Raw genomic sequence first — 23,195 nt, forward strand, 5'->3', positions numbered from 1 at the left:
TTTTGGTATCAATTGTTCTTCAATGTCTGCACCATCTCCACTTCTCCAACAGCAACTTTGAAGGACATCTGGCTTAAAGGGTGACTCCTGTATTTGCAATTAAGCATTATGTTTAGTTCAGTTCAACAACATTTAGTGAACACATTCTCTTGACTAGGAATTCTGCTAGGTGTCCGGGGCAAGGAAATGGCTGACATATCACCTGTCTTTCAAGGAGTTCCCCACCTGGTAGAGGGACACAATGTAGAATGATATGGCAACTAGAGAAGCCTGTGCAAGGCACTTAGGAAATACATCATAGATGACTAATTGTAAAAGATGGACAAGGATGGCTTCCACAGGAGATGACATCTGAACTGGGGATTTGAAGTATGAATAAATGTTTTCCTTTTAGATATGTGAGCAAGGACTTTCTATTTTGAATAGAAAGCATTTTTGCTCATTGCCTCAATTTTGGAAATTGTTGAAAATGTTATGTGGCTTTTGAAGCTTAGGGCTCAGAATTAGAATCTGGGGTTTGATATACAGTAAAACTTGCAAAAACCAGAATCTGTGTAAAGCAGACACCTGTCAGAGAAGGAAAATGCAAATATTTTTCACTAAAAGGAACAATAGAAAAGTGGTAAGACTGCACCCTGTCAAGGGTGGGAAACTTGTGAGACCTGGAAAAACAGGGCAGTCCTGTTCCAGCTCTCACAAGTTTGTCTGTATTAGGATTAGAAGTTTCACGTCTGCAGTATCCCAGGTAAAGATTGGTTGATATAAGTATCTCCTTTTATATCTAATGGCTGCCTTACCTTTCTTTCTAGTTTTTTGAAGAATTTGGAAAAAAGAATGGAAATCTTTGTAAAATATACTGATAAAATTGTTTTAAAAACTATTTGAAATCATGGGATTAAACACAAACTTTCTCAATTTAAGACACTAATTTTTTTTTTTTTTTTTTTACTGTGGGTGGAACGTATATCTGAGATGTGCAAGCTCAAGGAGTTGAGGAACTCTATTTTTCAAAAAGTTTAAGAAACCCCCAGGTCATCTATAAAGATGGTTATGTCCTTGACTAGATCTGGTATCTTGCACTCTGCATGGTAATCCTGCAAATAACTTTAAGTATTGAAGGGAGAATTGCTCAAGAAATGTGGGATGGATAAAAATATATACAATTGTATGTGTCGACACTGATAGGAGAAGGCATTTCCTGCAGGGCTGTGTCTAGAGGGACTCTGCGGCAGTGTCAGCATTCAGTGGGAAAGGGCACAGTGACCATCACTGTATGCGTGCGCGTGGAGCGAGCCATGTGTTGTTTCTGCCATCTCTTAATCAGGAAGTAATGCACCTTCAAAATAACTTGGGAAGCTAGATCGCCTTATGTTTTGACTATAATTAATGGGAGATGTTTTTCCAATGTCCTTCCTTGCTATGGTACAGGTAGTCTCCAACATATGACAGGGCTTCCTTCTGACCACTCTGCTGTAAATTTGTTCTGACCTAAGTCGAACACCTCGTTTTTTCTTTTTTTCAGTTTTCATTATTATTGCCTTTTATTATTAGTATCTTTATAGATCTGATCTTTATTTGCCTTTGGGGGTTGGCATGAGAATGAGAACATTAGAAAATTACGTGCTACAGCATAATTATTACTATTACCAAATCAAAAACCAAACCCACTACCATCATGTAGCTTCCAACTCATAGAAACCCCGTAAGACAGAGTGGAATGTCCCCATAAGTTTTCCAAGAAGTGGCTGGTGAATTCGAACTGCCGACCTTTGGTTAACAGAGAGTTATTAACCTTTGCACCATTAGAGCTCCTACTATTAGATGTACACACACACACACACACACACACACAGAGATGGTTGTAAGTGTAGTTCAATTTAACTTGAATATATCATATGTTGGGGACTACTTGTATTATCATTTTGACAAACGCAACCATGAAATTAGTTGACCTTTACACTTAATTTACATAAAATAATAATGTTGGTTAAAACCAAAACCAACTCTGCTGTCAAGTCGATTCTGACTCATAATGACCCTATAGACAGAGTAGAGCCGTCCCATGGGGTTTTGAAGGGTATAAATCTTTACAGAAGGAGGCGACCACATCTTTCTCCTGTGGAGCAGCCAGAGGATTTGAACTATTGACCTTTTGGTTAATAGTTAAGCACTGTGTCATATTGGTGTTGGTTTGAGAATGATTATACATGGTGCTGAATGTTTATTTCTTCTTTTTACCTGGCTCTCTATTATCCATCCTTTATAACAGGAAAACAATTGAAGTTGGTGAGACATCCGTGGAAATCACCAATGGAGCTTGCACTTCCAGCTTGACAGTACCCTGTAGGAAATTCTACATAACATAGAAGGTACTCAACAAACATTCATTAAGTGAAAGAAAGATCCCAGAAGGAGCCGAAAAGAGGGAAAGGATTAAGATAAAATTCTTGGGTTGAATTTGTCTGGCATAAATGAAATATGGGATTGTGAAGTGTGCTCCATTGTTTTATTACCACTTCTTGGGGAAGGCCTGCGTAATTTATTTGATGCTTCCCTTCTGTGACATGCTGCCATCCCAGATTCACTGTAATATACCTTTACAGCATTACACATTGACATATATTCTTTCTCCTCTGTGTTTGCAATTTCTCTCTAATTCTGCAACACTCCCAGAAGAGGCTAATCCCCAAAAGGCATCACATACGGGGTTCATGAAGGCATTGTTCTAGGTAAACAGGGTCTGTAATGCAGTCATCCTGCTATGGATTGCACAGTGAATTTGCGCCTGTTGGGCCTCATCGTGGGTACTTCGCTGGTGGCCTTGAGGAAACTATGCGTGCCTAAACTTGGAACCTTATAGACCAAAATTTTGCAAAATAAACTGTATTTCTGCCCACCAAAATACCTCTCTTCTACTCTATTTGAATCAGAAAAAAAAAAAAATATTGATTACAGATAACCTTTAGCGAGTACTCACTCTGTTCCTAGATACCGTGTAGGCTCTGTATGCATGATCACATTTATTCCCAAACCTTATCAGGGAGCTACTATTATTGTCTCCAGTTTTTATTTGGGGAAACAGCATTAAGGAAGGTAAATAGTTAGTCTAAGATTACACTGCTAATAAATATCAGGGCCAAGTTTAAGCCAAGACTGTCTGATACCCATGTTTATGCTCTGTACACTGTACAACATGGCCTCCTGTACAGAAACCATGGCTGACATTTTCCTATGTACATGGTTGATTTAATAGTCATTCCTGGTAGCCACCCACTTTTGGAGGTGTGTCATCCTTATAGAGCAAATATTGGGAATTTAGTTTATAATTTGAACAAAATCTGTACATGAAGCAAGAGCTTCAGAGAAATAAGACACAAGTTTATTTCCCTCTTTTTCCCCCCAATCTTTTATTCTGGTCTTAAAACTGCTTGGTTGTAGCTAATAAGTGTTATCAAGTGAATAAATGTTCACCCTATATACCATTTTTGGCATAAATAATGTAATGTCCAAACAGTGCAGAAACTGCCTTAAATAAAACATGTGGAAGTGGGTCTTTCTTGTAGTAATTTGAAAAAATATCAATAATGTTGTCAGTTTAACAACAGAACACGCTGTCTGCCCTTTTCTTCTTTCTGACTACATCAGAAAAGGAAAAATGTGCCCCTTTGTCACATTAAAAAGGGTAAGTCCCACCACCATTGTCTTAGGAATTGTTCTAGGAGCCCTATATTTAATTTTAGAAATGAGCCAAGAATATCTGTATCGTGTTTCTAAAATCTTAAGAAGGGTCATGTGGTTTAGTGGATAAGAATTTTGGCCTTAGAATTGGATTACTTGGGTTTGAATCTCAGCTGGGAGACTTTGGGCCACACACTTACCTTCCCTGAACCTCAGTTTTCCTTTTATGAAGTTGGGATGATTATACTATTTCAGAAAGTTGCCGTGAGAAGTAAATGAGGTAATGAATGGGTATCAGTTTATTGACCAACCCAGATCTCATGGTAGAAGCAGTAAACGGCTTTGTTATTACTTTTTTTCTCCAAACCCAATCTTCAATTCCTTGCTTCTTCAGTCTGTCTTATTGGAACCCAGGACTGTAGGAAGACTTAAGTGATAAGAACAGTCTCATTCTGGTAATTTTCTTAGTTTGGGTGTTTTCCCAAAATGACCCTGAGATAAGAATTTGAGTGCAATTGTTTTATCTGGGAGGCGGTCCCAGGTAGTACAAGCGATGAAACGGGAAATGAGAGACAGAGAAGGAATAAAAGCCAATAAATGGTATGTTATAGCAGGAACTCTGGTGGCGCAGTGATTAAGAGCTCACCTGCTTACCCAAAAATGTTGGCAGTTCGAACCTACCAGATGCTCTTCGAGAGGAAGATGTGACAGTCTGCTTCCATAAAGATTTACAGCCTTGGAAACCCTATGGGGCAGTTCTACTATGTCCTATAGGGTCGCTGTGAGTTGGAATCAACTAGACAGCAGTGGATTTGTTTTTGTTTTGGTTACAACAGGAAACCACTGTGAGTAACTGGGGCTCAATCCTACTAGGTACCTTCTGAAATACCAAGTGGAGAATGCCTTAGAACATTCCCTTTAGAGGAGGGGGAGCTTGGTAGATGCTGCTTGTTCCTCACCTGGATCACCTTTACCTGGCCAGTGCACACATACCCTACTTGCTCTGAGAGCTGGACGGCTCAGAGTTGCCACCTTCTTTTACGAATTGTCTCTGGTTAAGCCCACCCTGTTACTTCAACTGCCAATAGCTAATGGCTGACTGGTTTGGAGATTCAAAAATTCAGCTCCTTGGCTCAAGAGGGGGCAATTCTGCTCTGTAATTTGTGCTATAGGGTCCTCCTCCACTGATGGATCAGGCCAAGGCTGGATTTACATGGGACCACACCCTAGTTTAGTTCTTTCCCTTTCCCTAACTTGTTTTGTTCCCTCCATTCCAGGTTTCTCCTGAGAGCTTTCTATCACTAATTCTCATGCATCTGGATCCCTGTTTCAACCTCTGCTTCTAGAGAACCCAACCTAAGGCAGGAACATTGGAGGCAATGATTCAGTAATGCTCACCTCCCATTGCTGGAAGGTTCGGTTATAGTGAACGACTTCTGCCTTCTGAGGCCCACACCGGAGCCTCTCTGTGATGGGGTTCTCCTGCTCCCCTCAGAAGTGCTCTTGGGTATGGCCCCATCAGGATTGTTTGAGCTAAGTAGCCAAGTGACTTAGTTATCTAGTGCTGCTATAACAGAAATACCACAAGTGGATGGCTTCAACAAAGAGAATTTATTCTCTCACAGTCTAGTAGGCTACAAGTCCGAATTCAGGGCATCAGCTCTAGGGGAAAGCTTTCTCTTCTCTGTCAGCTGTGAAGGAAGTTCCTTGTCATCAATCTTTCCCTGGTCGAGGAGCTTTATAGCACAGGAATCCTGGGTCCAAAGGACGTGCTCTCCTGGGTCTGCTTCCCTGGTAGTATGAGGTCCCCATGTTTCTCTGCTCACTTCTCTCTTTTATATCTCAGAAGAGATTGGCTCAAGACACAATTCAATCTCATAGATTGAGTCTTGCCTCATTAACATAAATGCTATTAATCCCATCTCATCAACATCATAGAGATAGGATTTATAACACATAGGAAAATCACATCAGGTGACAAAATGGTAGACAATCACACAATACTGGGAATCATACTAGCCAAACTGATACATATATTTTTGAGGGACACAATTCAATCCACGACACCAAGTTACATGGTGCATGGAAAACTTGTCATGCTGGGTATACAGGCTGTTCCCACTGGGGCCTTTCTCCTCTCCCTGTGGTTTTGGTTGTCTCCACTCAGCCTCAAAACTTTAGGAAATTTCATACAGGAAGGAAACATCAGCTGCTTGTTTCACATATGCTCCCAAGCTTAGGGGACACTTACAAAACTCCCCCCAAAATTCTGTCACTGAGATCTGAACTGGGTGTATGGGCCTAAGATTTTTTGTAGATTTGCAAGCATTTTGCCAAGGAATGAGACCCTAGTCGCCCATCTTTTAATCAGTAACCAATCTCTTAGAGTGGTCTTCTTGGAAAACCTCTCACATGGCTTGCAGTGTAGCCACTGGGCCATTAGCTGTCCTGATTCAATGAATCTGTATTCAAGTTTTTTGCTCATATGGATGAGATGATAAAGGTGAGGGCCAAAGGGCCAGTTTTGCTGCCTTCTTTTTTGAATAACAGACTTCTCGACACTTTTCAGTTGATTTCCAGAAATCACAGGAAACATTCTGTTTCATATCATTTTATATATCTGTCTTAGGCTGAGTTCTCTAGAGAAGCAAAACCAATAAAGCATATAAATATACATAGAGAGAGATTTATATTGAGGAAACGGCTCACGCGATTGTAAAGGCTGGAAAATTCCAAGTTAGTGGATCAGGATAGAGGCTTATCGTGATTCAGTTAGCTGCAGGGGCTGACAAACCCAAGATTGGCAGATCGGAAGCAGGGCTCTTGCTCACAGGCTGTGAAGATTGATGAATTCCAAGATCAGCAGGCAAGACCACAAGGCTTTTCCTGATCCATGTAGCTGCAGGGGCTAGCGAAACCAAGATCAGCAGGTAAGCTGCTAACTCAAGTCCCAAGAACCAGAGGTCAGATGAACAGGAGCCAGCTACAGGATCCAGAGCAGGCAAAAGCCAGAAGGTCTGCTTATATTTGGATTCAGGCCACACCCCCAAGGAAAATCCCTTTCAGCTGATTGGCTACTCACAGCAGATCCTATCATGGGGATGATCACAGATAAACACTGAGAATCGTGGTCCAGCCAAGTTGACACATTATCTTAAGCATCACAATATCTAAGTTAATACTGTAACCCTCCTTAATTGATAGCTACCATTTTAATTTAAATATTGGTTTCTGATATCTTTGAAAAGTCTTTTCATCTTAGTGTTTATTTCAACATGAGGCTGTTAACAATGCAACTCAGCATATTTAATAAAAATCCCAGGGTTCTGTGAGTCAGGGGACCTGGGTCATTGTGTTCTCAGCTCTGTGACATTTGCTAAATACTTTCACCTCCTAATACTTTGACTCCATAGACATGAAACAGAGCAAGTAAAAGCTGCTTAATGTACCCCACAGAGTTGTTATATGTCTGAAATGAAAAGAAACATGGGAATCATGTTTTGAAATGTGAAGCAATGAAATATCAGCTACTGATTATAAAATAATCCACACTTAAGGGAACCTATGAAAATGCAGTTCCCCCTCCCTTTAGATAATCATGAGAATCCGACAAGCTGCTGTGGCTGAGACCTGACTCATTTTCAGCAAACAGATGCCATGCTAAATGATGACAAAATGATAAACATATGTAAATATTTCATATGGAAGTGAAGTCAATACGGACAAACGCAGAAGACACAGTTCCAAGACTGGGAAACCCAGGCTATGCATAGTCATAGAAGAAAAATACATGAGTGTCGGAGTGGATCTTAAGCTAAAAACAAGCCCTGTGTTGTTATTTAAAAGCTTACCAGAAACTATTAATATGCATGTACTATGCAAAATCTTGACATTTGACTCGGACTGCATGGTGTAGTATGATGTCCAGATGCCCTGGAATCTAATTCCTCTTCCTCATGACATTGAACTTACCACTTATCATTCCAGGTTTTTTGTTGGTCAGGTTGGTATGGTTATCTATATCTGTTCAGAGAATGGATATGGGTGATATGAGAGTCTGAATGTGAGTGTTTCGAAAACATAGCTATGCGGTAGAAATGTTGTTGTTAACTGCCAACAAGTTGGCCCTGACTCATGACAACCCCATGCATGATGGAACAAAATGCTACTCAGTCCTGTGCCTCCCTCATCATCAGTTGGCTAATTTTCAAAAGTAGATTGCCAGGCCTTTCTTCCTAAGCTGTCTTAGTCTGGAAGCTATGCTGAAACCTGTTCAGACGCATGCAAACTTCCCTTGATTGATTGGTGGTAGCTGAGTGTGAGGTGCATTGGCCAGTAATCAGACCCCTGCCTCCTGCATGTGAGGTGAGAGTTCTACCACTGAACCATCACAGCCCCCACTGTAAAGGCATAAGCTACATTTAAACAGGTGGTAAGAAAGAATGGAAAAGCCCGGAACAAAATAAATAAACAGCCTGGAGAAAAGGAAGCCAGAAGGTGTCTTATTTTATCACGATGCCATGGACTGCCCAAAAGGAGAAAAGGTCTCTAAATCTCAAAGAGAGAGAGAGAGAGCTAAATATGGAGATTGAGAAAGAAAAGGTTCAATGAGATACAAAGATCAGAGTGTCAGAGTCTCAGCATTGCACTAGATGACCTTGCAGGGCTGTGCAAGCTGCAGCTTTGAAGACACTTTCTGTGTGGTATGGGCATTCATTTACTCAGCGTCAGAGTGTTCTATGAAACATCTCACTAGTGTAGCCCTTCCAAATGTCCCACGTCAACACATGAAATCAACCATTTAAATAAAAACCAATGACAAGTCGAATCATTTCTTGAAAACAAAAAGGCATTTTATTACGGAAAATTTCAAACATATACCAAGTACACAAAATAAATATCGAACCTCTACCTGCTGATCATCCAGCTTTAACATTATCACTATTCTGGAAAGGCTGTCTCTTTAAAACACAAAAACAACAACAACAAAAAATATGTGTATGCATACACTTTCCTTTTAATTATAAATTTTTTGTTTGGAAATAATTTCAAATGAGAATAGAATAATATACATTCATACCTATTGTCATCAAATTTATTTCAACTCACAGTAACCCTATAGCAAATAGTAGCACCACCTCATAGGGTTTCCAAGGAGCAGCTGGTGGATGCGAACTGCCAACATTTTGGTTAGCAGCTGAATGCTTAACCACTGCACCACCAAAGCTCCAGGATAATATATTGTTGTTTTTAGGTGCAGTCAATTTGGTTCTGACTCATAGTGACCCTATGCACAACAGAACGAAACACTGCCTGGTCCTGTGCCATCCTCACAATCGTTGCTATCCTTGAGTCCATTGTTGCAGCCACTGTGTCAATCCATCTCATTGAGGGTCTTCCTCTTTTGCTCTGACCCTCTACTTTACCAAGCATGATGTCCTTCTCCAGGGACTGATTCCTCCTGATAATATGTCCAAAGTATCCTTGTTTCTAAGAAGCACTCTGTTTGTACTCCTTCGAAAACAAATTTTTTCATTCTTTGAGCAGTTCATGGTATACTTAATACTCTTCACCAGCACCACAATTCAAATGCGTCAATTCTTCTTTGGTCTTCCTTATTCATTGTCCAGCTTTCGCATGCATATGAGGCAATTGAAAACATCATGGCTTGGGTCAGGCATACCTCAGTCCTCAAGGTGACATCTTTGCTTTTCTACACTTCAAAGAGGTCTTTAGCAGCCAATTTGCCCAATGCATCTTTTGATTTCTTGACTGCTGCTTTCATGGCTGTTGATTGTGGATCCAAGTAAAATGAAATCCTTGACAACTTCAATCTTTTCTTCATTTGTCATGATGTTGCTTATTGGTCTAGTTGTGAGGATTTTTGTTTTCTTTATGTTGAGGTGCAATCCATACTGAAGGCTGTGGTCTTTGATCTTCATTAGTAAGTGCTCCAAGTCCTCTTCACTTTCAGCAAGCAAGGTTGTGTTATCTGCATAACACCAGTTGTTAATGAGTCTTCCTCCTATCCTGATGCTGTGTTCTTCTTCATATAGTCCAGCTTCTCAGATTATTTGCTCAGCATACAGATTGAATGGGTATGGTGAAATGATACAACCCTGGTACACAACTTTCCGACTTTAAACCACGCAGTATCCCCTTGTTCTGTTTGAATGAGTGTCTCTTGATCCATGTACAGACTTCTCATGAGCACAATTAAGTGATCCAGAATTCTCATTCTCCGCAATGTTATCCATAATTTGTTATGACCCATGCATTTGAATGCATTTGCATAGTCAATAAGACACAGGTAAACATCTTCCTGGTATTCTCTGCTTTCAGCCAGGATCCATCTGACATCAGCAATGATATCCCTGGTTCTCTCCTGAAACCAGCCTGAATTTCTGGTAGCTCCTTGTTGATATACTGCTGCAGCCGTTTTTGAATGATCTTCAACAAAATTTTGCTTTCACGTGATATTAATAATATTGTTCAATAATTTCTACATTTGGTTGGATCAACTTTCTTGGGAATAGGCACTAACATGGATCTCTTCCAGTCAGTTGGCCAGGTAGCTGTCTTCCAAATTTCTTGGAAGACATTTGTTGGAACATCTAAATTGGTATTCCATCAATTCCTGGAGCCTTGTTTTTCGCCAATGCCTTCAGTACAGCTTGGACTTCTTCTTTCAGTACCATCGCTTCCTGATCATCTGTTACTTCCTGAAATGGTTGAATGCTGACCAATTCTTTTTGGTATAGTGAGTGACTCTGTATGCCTTCCATCTTCTTTTGATGCTTCCTGCATCAGTTAATATTTTCCTAGTAGATTCCTTCACTATTGCAACTCGAGGCTTGAATTTTTCCTTCAGTTCTTTCAGCTTGAGAAATGCTGAGTGTTTTCTTCCCTTTTGGTTTTCTATCTCCAGCTCTTTGCACAAGTCATAGTAATACTTTACTTTGACTTCTTCACAAATACTGTAATATAAATAGAATAATTTCAAGTAATAGAAATAGTGTAAAGAACATAAAGAACACCCACAAATTCTTTACCCAGATTCACCAGTTCTTAATATTTTACTCCTTTTGCTCTATCATTGGCATATGTGCACTCTATTTCTCTGTCTTTTCCTGTCTTTCACACAGACACACGTACAAACACACGTACAAACACACATACATTTTCTTTTCCTGAACCACTCAAGGATGCTGTACCTATCATGGCCATTTACCCCAAAATACTTCACTATGAATTTATTAAGCAGAGAGATTTGCTCTTACATAATGTTAGTACAATAATCAATGTTATAAATTTATATTGATACGTATATATCATATTCTGGTTTTATCATGTTCTATTATCTAATCATAACCTAATTTTATCAGCTGACTCAAGGATATCTTTTATAGCATTTTTTCTCCTCCATTACAGGATTCATCCAGGGCCAAGTATAGTATTTATTGTCGTGACTCTTGATTTCTTTTTATATGAGATATTTCTATAGTCTTTCTTTGTGTTTTTACAACATTGATAGTTTTAAACAATACAGTCCTCCTGCCCATTTGTTTTCACAGAATGTTCCTCATTTGAACTTTGCCTAATGTTTCATCATGATTAGATTCAGGTTATGCCTTCATGGGCACACATGCCATGGGTGATGCTGTGTTCTTCTCTGGGTATCACGTATGTCAGCATGGCATCCATCTGCCCCTACTTGGCAGTGTTAATTTTGATCACTTAGTCAAGGTGTTGTCTGATTTCTCTACTGTATAACTAATATTTTTTCCTTGCAACATATAAATAAACCATAAGGAGATAATTTAAGAGCATGCACATATTATGCTCCTCATAGAAAATTTCCTCTAGATTCTAGTATCTATTGATAACTCTTGCCTGGTCCAGTCTTTACTATGATAGTTGCAAAATGTTGATTTTCTAACCCAGCACTTGGTATTCTGCTGCAAGAAAGAGCCCTTCCTTCTCCTTCATTTATTTAATTATATACTTATCAATTTATTATTAGTATGAATTCATTTTTCCCACAAGGATTATTCACACTAATAATGACAATCATATGGTCTACTATGATGGGAACAACAAATTGAAGGGGAATGGCACTGCGTTCATTGTAAAAAAAAAATTCAAGATCTATCCTGAAGTACAGTGTTGTCAGTGATAGGGTAATATCTATACGCCTATAAGGAAGACCACTTAATACTACTATTATTCAAATTTACACACCAACCACTAAGGCCAAAGATGAAGAATTTGAAATTTTTTTTTTTTTACCAACTTCTGCAGTCTGAAATTGATAAACATATAATCAAGATGCATTGAATACTACTGGTGATGGGAATGTGGAAGTTGGAAACAGAGAAGAAGGATTACTGGTTGAAAAATATGACCTTGGAGATAGAAATGATGCCGGAGATCGCATGATAGAATTTTACAATACTGCCTGCTTCCTCATTGTGAATACCTTTTTTTCAATAACATAAACTGTGACTATGCACATGGACCTTGCCAGATGGAATACACAGGAATCAAATCGACGACATCTATGGAAAAAGACAGTGGAAAACCTCAATATCATCAATCAGAACAAGGTCAGGGACCAACTGCAAAACAGACCATCAATTGCTCATATGCAAGTTTAAGTTGAAGTTGAAAATTAGAACAAGTCCACGAGAGCCAAAGTATGACCGTGAGCATACCCCACCTGAATTTAGAGGCCATCCCAAGACTGAATTTGACACATTGAACACTAATGATCAAAGACCAAATGAGTTATGGAATGACATCAAGGACATCATACATGAAGAAAGCAAAAGGACATTAAAAAGACAAGAAATAAAGAAAAGACCAAAATGAATGTCACAGGAGACTATGAAACTTGGTCTTGAACATAGAGTAGCTAACGTGAAAGCAAGAAATGATGAAGTAAAAGAACTGAAGATTTCAAAGGGTGACTTGAGAAGACAAAGTAAAGCATTATAATGAAATGTGCAAAGATCTGGAGATAGAAAAACAAAGAGGAAGAATATGCTTGGCATTTCTCAAGCTGAAAGAAGTGAAAAAAAAATTCAACCCTCGAGTTGCAATATTGAGGGATTCTACAGTGAAAATATTAAATGATGCAGGAAGCATCAAAAGAAGATGGAAGGAATACTCAGAGACACCATACCCAAAAGAATTGGGTTTCAGGAGTTAGCATATGACCAGGAACCAATGGTACTGAAGGAAGAAACCCAAGCTGGACTGAAGGCATTGGCAAAAAACAAGGCTCCCGGAATTGAGGGAATACCAATTGAGATGTTTCAGCAAACGGATGCAGCACCAGAAGTGCTCACTCGTCTATGCCAAGAAATTTGGAAGACAGCTACCTGGCCAAATGACTGGAAGCAATACATATTTATGCCTATTCCTAAGAAAGGTGATCCACCCAAATGCAGAAATTATTGAATGATATCATTAATATCACACATAAGTAAAATTTTGCGGAAGATCATTCAAAAATGGTCTCAGCAGTACATCAACAGGGAGCTGCCAGAAATTCAAGGTAGACTCAGAAGAGGATGTGGTACAAGGGATATCATTGCTGATGTCAGATGGATCATGACTGAAAGCAGAGAATACCATGATTGAAAGCAGAGAATACCAGAAAGATGTTTACCTGTGTTTTATTGACTATGCAAAATCATTTGACTGTGTGGATCATAATAAATTATGGATAACATTGTGAAGAATGGGATACAATCTTACTTGCTGAAATTGAAGAGGACTTGAAGCACTTAGTGATGAAGATCAAAGACCACAGCCTTCAGTATGGATTACACCTCAACATAAAGAAAACAAAAATCCTCACAACTGGACCGATAAGCGACATCATCATAATCAGAGAAAAGATTGAAATTTCCAAGGATTTTATTTTACTTGGATCTACAATCAATGCTCATGGAAGCAGCAGTCAGGAAATCAAAAGACGAAGTGCATTGGGCAAATTCGCTGCAAAAGACCTCTTTAAAGTGTTAAAAAGCAAAGACGTCACTTTGAGGACTAAGGTGCAACTGACCCAAGCCATGGTATTTTCAATTGCCTCATATGCATGTGAAAGCTGGACAATGAATAAAGAAGACCGAGAAAGAATTGACGCGTTTGAATTGAGGTGTTGGTGAAGAATATTGAATATACTATGTATTTCCAGAAGAAGGAAAAATTTGTCTGGAAAGAAGTACAGCCAGAATGCTCACTAGAAACAAGGGGGCAAGACTCATCTCACATACTTTGGACATGTCATCAGAAGAAACCAGTCCCTGGGGAGAGACATCATACTTGGCAAAGTAGAGGGTCAGCAAAAAAAAGGAAGGTTCTCAGTGAGATGGATTGACACAATGACTGCAACAACGGGCTCAAGCATAACGATTGTGAGTATGGCACAAGACCAGCCAATGTTTCGTTCTGTTGTACTTTGGGTCGCTTTGAGTCATTACCAACTCAACAGCACCTAACAACAACAGCAATGATTATAACCCATTACTGTATTTAATTATTGTGGTGATCAAATTTTGGTTCCAGACTTGGCTTGTGGGTGCAAACTTCAAAGTGGCTTCTGTGTCCTTGTGACAAGAGTCTATCAATTTTTTTAAGCACATACTTTATGGCAGAATAACATGTTCCAGCCTTATCTTGTACCTATTAATTTCATCCCTAGAATCAGCCATTTCCCCAAGGAGCACTGGATCCTTTTGCTGCGAAATGGTATTAGAGATCAAGCTCTAGACACTAGTTGTGCTCATTGGCCGTTTCAGTGCACAGACATAGGAAATATATGCCCATACACCTATGTTTGTATATCCACACATATGCATCCATATATGCTTGTTCATGTGCTCACACGTATACATATTTTAGAAATTATGAATCCACATCAATACCCCCAATTTCCAATCTATCCACACAGGGTTCTTTCTTGTCTTTCCCAGTTTCATATCTGTATGTACCTTCTTCCTCACTGAGAACCCTGACTCCCAAATGTATTAATTTGTTTACTTCTATAATTCAGTATTTTATCTACTCAAGAAAGATGAATAAAGCCTGCCAATTTACTTTTCTCCTTTGGGGAGACTTCAACATGTTGACCTAAAATGAAAGAAAATGGAGGAATAAACGTTCAACCAACCTGGATGTTCAGCATCAGGTCAAGAGGGTACATAATATAGGGCTTCATCCTTTTACTCCATCAGAACACATGTGAGCACAAGCCAAAAATGAGAGGGATAAAATTTTAAAAATCAAGGGAAATTTTCTTGAGTTTTTAATCACATTCCCATGTTGATAAAATATTTATGAGCTCTCCTTCAATTAATTAGAATAAACTATGTAACACTGCAGGAAACAAATTGAAAATTTAATAAAGTAAGTTCACTTCCAATTTCTTTTGAAGAAAGAAGCTAATTATATTTAGTTCTGTAATTATAACTTTAATTAAAATATAATGCAAAATATTCCATAAAGTGAAAACAGTGCTGAGTAATAAAATGAAGCCTTTAAGACAATTTGCTCTTTAGATGAAAATTTATAATTTAAAATGGACCCTTTAGTGTACCATTTTCCCAAAATTTTATCCTTTCAGTATAATTTTGATTTAGCATCTTTCTTACAAAGGCTAATGTTTATTTACGGTTTTAAATCTATTTTCTTTTATTCGTTGTGTACTGAAATCTCTTTTGCGTTTGTTTCAGCCATCTTCCTTTTAGAATTTGCTTAAAGAGACACTGATAGTTCCCCCTTGCATATCATAATTTATAGCACAGCGCCTTTGAGTTAAAACATGGCTCGGAACTTTCCATGACTTAAAACTTAAAGTTTAGGTGCTCTTAGAAGTGTGTTCACATATCAGTCCCCTTCACCTGGCTGCCGTGGAGATAATTTGATTGCTCCAGGCAGACATCCAGGTAGAGGGAAATTTAGATCCTCTAAAATGAAATTAGGAAGATGATGAAATGACCTTTTGGTGATGTTTTTAATAATCATTCGCTCTCAAACACTTCTTGAAGGAGTAGAGTTGCCTAATAGTTTTGCCCAGATGTTAGAGTTAAATTTCAAAGTCTACTGGAATTTGAGGCCATTTTCCATGATGCTAAAGTCATATCCATTTCTAAAGGCCTTTTAGACTGCTCTTTAATTTAAAAGCTACACCGCTTTCACCCAACTCACAGAGGTTTATGGAAGGAGAATGCTAAGCTTGAAAAACTTGCACTTTTTCAACTCCACCTCTTAATTGTTTTGCATTCAACAGTAGATTCACTTGGTTTTCAGTTGAACCAATCAAAAAAAAAAAAAACCCAAAATTATCTATTGAATACCTATCACATATGCAAAAAAGAAAGAAAGAAGGTGTCCCTGAGTAGTTGTTTTCCTGCACTACCACTTCCCCTACATCTCATATCCAGATCCTATAGGCCTGGTGTAGATTCCAGGTGATTTTTGTCTAGGTAATTTGGGAAACATCGTACTGGGTGTTTGTAGGCTTACAGAGTTGAGTAATAGAGTCCTTGACTCAGAGAACTTATGGCTCTAGCCGCTGATGTTGCTGATCGAATGAAGAAGCACAAAGAGTCAACAATTATTTTTGCTTTCCATTGGGACAGAATTTATCCTGCCCCTGCAGAAGTACGGGAAGATGGCAGGAATAAGAAGGGACAGGGTTTTTCCAGCTCTTTGAGTGTGGAGAATAAAGTAGAAGTCCTGTTGCTTATGATTTGGGCTCAGAGACTGGCATAGTAAGGGTTCAAGATGATCAAGAAAAGATGTTGATTGGGACTGCTAGGATGTAGGGTGATGATGTACTTGGGATTAATTTCTTGCTTGGTGCTTTATGCCCACAACCTTGGGTGCTGATTCCTAGAACACCCAACTACTTGCCTAGATTTTCACACTTCCTGATCTTTGTTGTAAGCATTGGTGCCTTTGGGCAGTGACTTTTGGTGCGTCATCTTGGTCTCCTTCACCATGCCTAACTCAAGGTCTGCTCATACTAGAAGCTCTAGTATTTGCTTCATGTTTAGTTTTAACAGATAAACATATTTGATAAATTTTGCTCATTATAGCAGGCAACCCTTAGCAGAAACACATTTAGAAACAATTTATCTCTCCTATTGCTCCTCTAGCCCCACTTGCATGAAGTAATGATTGACAACAATTGGGTGTGCATCTTTTGTTGAATGTAGGTTTTAATTTTTTTTTTTTGTTAACCAAATGGTATCATACCATACACAATACTCTGCATCTTCCTTTATGTTTTGTAAGACCATGCACTTCCCTGCAGAGCCTCTCTGGTATTAGACAGCATAGAAACCTAGTGACATCATCAGAATGGTGGCTAAATCTGTGGTCATTACAGGTCCAGTCCTTGAGTAGGAAGTTTCCAAACTCAGAGTTCTCAACTTAGAGGCATTTTCGGCTTTCACACCTGGTAGGGCGGAGAGGTGCTACTGGCGTCTTGTGGGCAGAGGTCAGGGATACTGCTAAATACCCTAACAATGCATCTGACAGCCCTCCAGAACAAAGAAATACCCAGCCCAAATGTCAATAGTGTCAAGATTGAGAAACCCTAGAATTGAGGAACTCTGAGGACCCTATCCCTGAAAAAGAAATGGTTTGTCCTTATTTTTGTGGGAAATTGTGTCAGGAAGGAATATATAGCTACACATCTTTCACTTGTGTAATGTTTTTCAGTTTGTAATGTACTTTCTTATTTAATCCAGACTTTGCTGCTTATAAATTGTGTGGCTAGGGATAAGGTACCCTTCTAAGCCTTGGTTTCTGCATTAGTTGTTGTTGTTACTGACCATTGAGTCCATCTTGACTCATGGTAACCCCACGTATACAAAGTAGAACTGTACTCCATAGAGTTTTTAAGGCTGTGGCTTTTCAGAAGCAGAACACCAGGCCTTCCGAGCCACTTGTAGGTGTGTTCAAACTGCCAAACTTTCATCTAGTAGTCAAGCACTTGACCATTTGTGCTATTCATGGACTGCTTCCTCTTCAGTTAAATGGGCCTAATAATAACTTGGCAGAGAACATTGAATATACCATGGACTCCCAAAAGAACAAAAAAATCTGTCTGGGAGGAAGTATGCCCAGAATATTCCTTAAAAACAAGGATGGGGAGGCAGGGCCAAGATGGTGGGGTAGTCACATGCTTCTAGTGATCCCTCTTACAATAAAGACCTGAGAAAACAAGTGAAACGATTATATATATGATAAGCTAGGAACTCTGAACATCAAAGGTGAAGTTAGGAAATCAGACTGAGCAGCAGGGGGAGGGAGAGACTTTCAAAAGCAGCAAGGGGTTTCTGGACCTGACCCTGTGGGAACCAGTGCCCCTCAGGCACAATCCCCTGGAGCAATTGGGGTGGGGCTGGTGATAACATTTGGGATGCGGTTTCCTCAGGGAGAGATAGCAAGTGGCACAGTCTGCTCACACCTCCTGAACCAGAGAAGAACAGCGCTCTCTGCAAAAGCTAAGTAATTGCATTTTTTTTTACCATGCCCCCAGCCCCCAAGCCAGCTTCAGTGGCTGTAGACTACCCTGGGCCTGAGATAGGTCCTGTTGTGTGTCCTGAGCCATTCTCAGCCTCAGGGAAGGAATAAATTAACAATTGGGGGAAAAGATAATCTGCCAGCTCCACTAACCTGGGGAGCGCAGGACAGAAGCGGCTCCTGTCCAGGCACAAACAGTCCATGGGCTTTGAATACCTTTCACCCTTTCACGGACCTGTGTGGGCCCATTTCAGGAGATTAGGCCCTTATTACTGCAATGGTGTATGTGCTTGAGATCTGACTTTAACTCTTTCAGGTGTGTGGTGGAGAGGTGGGTTTTTGGTGCTTGACTCTGCTTTGCCTATTAAACAGGGTCCTCACCCACACACAGCAGGGGTCTGAGGACTGGTGGCTCCACCCACATCACGTAGCCACCTGTGACAGGGGTCCAAGATAAGTGGTGCCTCCCAGTCCTTACAAGCAAAAGAACTGGGTGCCTGTGGTTTGGCTGCAGAACCCACCCACCTGTGCACTCTAGGGAACAGGGATGCACTTTCCTCACAGACACTCAGGGGACAGTTGTCAGCACCCTGCCTTGTTCAGAGTGTGACCCCCTGCTGCAACCAATACCTGTGCCTACACCAATCACCCCTGCCTCTCTAAGGCTGTAGGACAGAGCCTGTACCACACACTTGATGACCAACTACCTGGACACCTGAGCTGAATCTATACAGGGAAAGTGAATGGACTCCTAGGCTCATACACCCAGTAACAGCTCTAGCCATCTGATGACAGGACATTAGAGCTTCAAAGGTGCAAATAATCAAGCTAGCTCACTCTTGCAGCCTATTAGGGCATATCAAAACAAAACAAAGCAAGAAGCTAGGATACAGCAAGGAAACAAAATAAATTAATACAATAACTTACAGATGGCTCAGAGACAATAGTTAATATCAAATCACATAAAGAAGCAGACCACAATCACTTCAACAAGCTCTCAAAACAAAGAATCAAGGAATCTTCTGGATGAAGAAGTATTCCTGGAATTGCCAGATGTAGAGTACAAAAGATTAATATACAGAACTCTTCAAGAGATCAGGAAGGAGATCAGGCAAAGGCAGAACAAGCCAAGAAACACACAGATAAAGCAGTTGAAGAAATTAAAAAGGTTATTCAAGAATATAATGAAAAATTTAATAGGCTGCAAGAATCCATAGAGAGACAGTAGTCAGAAATTCAGCAGATTGATAAAATTACAGAACTAGACAATTCATTACAAAGTCAGAGGAGTAGACTTGAGGAAATGGGAGGCAGAGTTAGTGAGGTTGAAGGTAAAACACTTGGCACCAATATATTTGAAGAAAAATCAGATAGCAAAAGAATTAAAAAAAATGAAGAAACCCTAAGAATCATGTGGGACTGTACCAAGAGAAAAAACCTATGAGTGATTGGAGTACCAGAACAGGGAGGGATAACAGAAAATATCGAGAGAATTGTTGAAGATTTGTTGGCAGAAAACTTCCCTGATACCATGAAACATGAGAAGATGTCTATCCAAGATGCTCATTGAACTCCACGTAAGGTGGATCTCAAAAGAAAGTCACCAAGGCATATTATAATTAAACTTACCAAAACCAAAGATAAAGAGAAAATTTTAAGAGAAGCTTGGGATAAAAGAAAAGTCACCTACAAAGAAGAGTCAATAAGAATAAACTCAGACTACTCTGCAGAAACCATGCAGGCAAGAAGGCAATGGGGTGACTTACATAAAGAATTGAAAAAAAAAAGATTGCCAGCCAAAAATCATATATCCAGCAAAAGTGTCTCTGAAATATGAAGGTGAAATTATGATATTTCCAGATAAACAGAAGTTTAGGGAATTTGCAAAAACAAAGCCAAAATGACAAGAAATACTAAAAGGACTTCTCTGGTTAGAAAATCAATACTATCAGCTACCAATCCAAGACTAGAGCACAGGACAGAGCAAACAGATGTCAACCTAGATGGGGAAATCACAAAAACAAATCAAGATAAAAAAGTGCTCAAAACAGGGAAACAGCGATGTCACTCTATAAAAGATGACAACATGAAAATAATAAGGAGGGACTAAAAGATATAGTCATAGATCTTTCCTATGGAAAGGAAGTCAAGGCAATATAAAGAAATAAAAGTTAGGCTTAAACTTGGAAAAATAGGGGTAAATATTAAGGTAACCAGAAAGGAGACTAACAATCCTACACAACAAAATAAAATACAAGAAAAACATATACTCAGCAAAAACAAAATCAACAACAACAAATAAAAGGAAAGGACAATATATAGAGATAAACTACTCAGCACAAAAAATTAAGTGGAAAAAAAGAAACTGTCAACAACACACACAAAAAAGACATCAAAATGACAGCACTAAACTCATAAAAAAAAAACTCATAGCTATCCATAATTACGCTGAATGTAAATGGACTAAATGCACCAATAGACAGAGAGTGGCAGAATAGATAAAAAAAAAAAACACAATTCATCACCTATATGCTGCCTACAAGAGACACACCTTAGACTTAAAGACACAAACAAACTAAAATTCTAAGATTGAAAAAAAATATATACCAAGCAAAAGCCAAAAAAGAGTGGGGGTGGCAATATTAATTTCTGACAAAATAAACTTTAAAGTAAAATCCATGCTCTGCAGGTCAAGAGGTCTTAGTTCCAAAGAGAGGAATACTCTCACCTGGAGACACATCACTGATTCCATTGAACTGGAAGCTAAGAATGCCACCTGGCCACTTTGGGCTCCTTATGCCTCTGGATGAACAGGCAAAGAAGGGAGTTACTATACTGGCTGATCACGATTATCAAAGGGGAAATCAGATTGATATTATATAATGAAGGTCAAGAAGTACATGTCTGTAATGCAGGAGATCCCTCAGGGCATCTCTTAGTACTACCATTCCCTATGATTAAAGTCAGTGGAAAACAATAGCAACTCAATTCCGACGTGACTGCTAATGACCAAGACCCTTCGGAATGTAGGTTTGGGTCACCCCACCAGGCAAAGAAGCATGATCAGCTGAGATGCTTGCTGAGGGCAAAGGAAATATGAAATGGGTGGTGGTAGAAGGTAACTAAATACCAGTTACAGCCACGTGACCAGTTGTAGAAATGAGGACTGTAATTGTTATCAGTATTTCTGCTTTGTATGTGTGCATCAAATATTTTTGTTTCCTTCACTTACAAAAGATGTAAACGGGGCTAGTGAGTTTTCGATTGTACGCATGTTAGTTGTATCATGTTAGGCACAAGTATGACTTTACAACTGTCTTTTTCAGAGATTATGTGTGGTTTAAAGAGATGTGTACGTGTGCCAAGTTGACAAGGGGTAGACTGTGATGGTTAAGATTTTGTGTCAGGTTGGCTGGGCCATGATTCTCAGTGTTTATACATGATCATTCCTGTGATGGAAACTGCTGTGAGTACCCAATCAGTTGAAAGGGAGTTTTCTTGGGCGTGTGGCCTGCATCTTAATATAAGCAGTTGCTCTGGCTTTTTTGCTAGCTCTGGATCCTGCAGCTGCCTCCTGTTCTTCTGGCCTCCAGCTCTTGGAACTTGAGCTATCAGCTTATCTGCTGATCTTGGGATTCGTTGATCTTCACAGCCTGAGCGTGGAAGCCCTGCTTTCTGATCTGCGTGTCTTGGGTTTGCCAGCTCCTGCAGTTACATGAATCAGGAGAAGCCTGTGGTCTTGCCTGCCAATCTTGGGATTCATCGGACTTTACAGCCTGTGAACAAGAGTTCTGCTCTCCAAGACCTGCCAATCTTGGGTTCTCCAGCCCCTGTGGCTACGTGAATCAAGAGAAGCTTCTATCCTGATCCATGGACTTGGGATTTTCCAGCCTCTACAATTGCATGAGCTGTTTTCTTGATATAAATCTCTCAGTATATATATTTACATGCTTACTGGTTTTGATTCTCTAGAGAACCTAGCCTAAGACACAAGGTATGATGTCAAAGGCATCTTACAGGCCTCCTGGCTGGTTTCCCTAAGCAGCAAGGTAATGGTAGAACAGCAGACTTTGGAGTTAGGCCTGTGCTTTGTGAATTCTTTCTAAGTGACCATAGGCAAGTTATTAGTTTCACTGAGTGCTCTGGTATTCTCGTAAATAGGATGGAGATGACACCGTCTATTTTAGAGGTTTGATATGACGATTAAATAAGATATCAAGAGACCATAGAGAAAAAACTTTATTTCCTTCTGTACTTGTATTAAAAAATCTTTGAGGGTCACCGCTGGGATAGGCACTATGCTAAGTGCTGTGAGAATAGATGAGGTCCTGGCCTTTGTGGGTTTTATGATCTAGTGTCTGTGGGAGGAAGACATTAGACCAGTAAATAAATTCATACGGCTCCTCACAATTGCAATAAAGAAATAAACAGGTTAGAGAATAGGCGTACAAAGGGCATTTTCAATGGGCTTAGCCCACCCCTATACAAGTGGACATTTGTTCTGAGATCTGAAGCATCAAATTAATTCTTTCAGCAAATACTTATTCAAAACTTACTATATGCCAGGCACTATACTAGGCACTGGCAATAAAACGGTGAACAAAGCAGACAGTCTCTATTCTCAGTGAACTTCCATTCTAGTGAGGGGACGTAGATATTAAGCACATAAATATGTAATTATGTAGCATCTCAGAGGGTGATTTGTTCTATGGAGAAAAATAAAATAGGACACTTGTCACTGCTAAGAAGACATTTGAGCACCAATGAAGGGAGTGACAGATGAGCCATGATACTATATGGAGAGAGCAGCACTCTAGGCAGTTGGAACTCTACGCAAATACAAAGGCCCTGAAGTAAGAACACACCTGTTGGTTTAAGGGCATACAGGAGGTCAGTGTGAATGGAATGGAGGGAATGAGGAAGAGGGTGGTAGAAGTCAAAGTCAAAGAAGTAGCAGGAGTCCAGATCATATG

Source organism: Elephas maximus, chromosome 20 (assembly GCF_024166365.1).
Source record: "Elephas maximus indicus isolate mEleMax1 chromosome 20, mEleMax1 primary haplotype, whole genome shotgun sequence".
Taxonomy (NCBI): Eukaryota; Metazoa; Chordata; class Mammalia; order Proboscidea; family Elephantidae; genus Elephas; species Elephas maximus.